Below are 2,063 nucleotides of genomic sequence, written 5' to 3' on the forward strand. Positions count from 1 at the left end.
TTTGAAGTGCCAACCTTGCAGCAGTTCAAACCAACCTTGCAGTCCAGTGCTTATCCTATTCTATCCTCCATCTCCTAAGTGGGAATGAGAATAATAGGAAAGAGAAGAATTTAACGGATATTATGAACAGAAAAATAAGATAAGTGTGATCCAGAAAAGAAGGTATCAAACTGATCATTCTGTCAGAGGCCCACTATTAGGAGTAGTTTAAAAATGAATAGTAACATTGTCATTTTCACTTAGAAATCCAAGTTACTTTTAATACTGTTCATATGAATGTTACTTGCCAAATTTAGTTGTTCAAGTGAAGTATTTAACAGAAAAAAAGTTATTTTGATGCCCTTGATTTATTTTTTTAAATAGCAGTAATTGTTAAATCACAAAATAACAAAAATCAGGTTACAAAGAAAATAAAATCATTTGTAATCCTTCCACTACTATGATTTTATCATGTAACTGTATATACATAGGTATATTCCTTTTATAACAGTGATCCATACTATAGCTACAATTTTATAATTAGATTTTTTTAAAAATTAACAAAATACTATGAGTAACTTTACATGTCAATAAACAATTTTATGTTATAATTAAAAAAACAACAACAAAAAAACGTATATAGAATTGTTGGTGTGCTGTGCTGAGTCTAGTCCCCTCTAGAGTCAGTAATGAAAGTCTCAGCTTTGGGTTTTAATATCTAATCTTGATGGCAATATAATTTCTTTCTAGGATATTCCATCTGGAAAATTCTCCTAATATTCTACTTTTCTAAGTCATCTAAGCCCTATACATCCTTCGATGTTCAGATAAATCATTTATTCTGGGAGACCTTTCTTAAGACTGCTCTTCCCTTAACCCCTGTCATATTTATTATAACACTCTAGTGTTATAATAAATTTTAACTTTATGATTTACTTATATAGTGTGTCTGGTCACTATGAGTTGGAAGCAGCTGGATGGCGATGGGTTTTTGTACTATACTACCTTTGTGGTGCTGCGGTTTTAAGCACTGGACCTCAAGGTCAGTTTGAACTACAAGGTTGGTGGTTCAGACTCACCAGCCTCTCCTTGGAAACCCTATAAGGGTCACTGTGAGTCATAATTGACTCGATGACACTTAACAACAACAACCTTGCCAATAAACCGCAATCACTTAGGGTTTGAGACCATGTTTCACACTATATATGTAAAGTGGTTGCTCTACAAATACTTATTTTTGTTGTTAACTTCAGTAGTTTTCAGATGTTTCCCTAGGGATTGAAAGAATTTGTGCAGCTTTTCTACTAAAAGATATAAAAGCAGAATATATGCTTCATTGTCTTTAACTAGAATGTTTTGATCATGCTTTATTGAGGACATAAAACACAGAAGCAACAGAATGGTGATATAGCAACTTTTGAATGTGTAAGTGCATAATTATAAAATGCTGTATGTTTAAACATAGAAGGCGACTGGAGTCCTGGTGCTGCATTTTAGGATAAACACTAGACTGCTAACCACAATGTTGGCAGTTCAAACTCAGTCCCCGCTCCTCGGAAACCCTGTACAGGGTTAGTATGAGTCAGAACTGACTCAATGGCACTTAAAAACAACAATGTTATATAGTAAACTGTAAGTTTTTCTGTCATCCCAAGTGAATAATGTAAAAATCATGTGTTTTGCACACTTAAATTACTGTCTGAAAACACCACTGTAAACTGTACCAAAAAAATTCACCGTGTTTGGTGAGACATGACATCATGTTTCACCATGATATGTTCACCAGGAGTTAGATATTTGTGGAGCAATCATAATGTATTCTAAATATAATATGCAAACTTTTAAAATCAAGCTTTCTGACAATTCAAAAGAGAAATCTAAAGCACTATACATTTTATTATTATTTTGCTCTAATTTTTCCTGGGAATCCTGATATGGTGTTGTAGCATTGGATGGTTCAAACTCACCAACTGCTCCTCAGAAACCTTATCCAGGGTTGCTATGAGTTGGACCCAACTTGAAGGTACTTAACAACAACAATAATACATTCTTTCTAACTGGGATGACAAGTAAGATACTTTCAT

Source organism: Chrysochloris asiatica, unplaced genomic scaffold, assembly GCF_000296735.1.
Source record: "Chrysochloris asiatica unplaced genomic scaffold, ChrAsi1.0 scaffold00005, whole genome shotgun sequence".
In the NCBI taxonomy this organism is placed as follows: Eukaryota; Metazoa; Chordata; class Mammalia; order Afrosoricida; family Chrysochloridae; genus Chrysochloris; species Chrysochloris asiatica.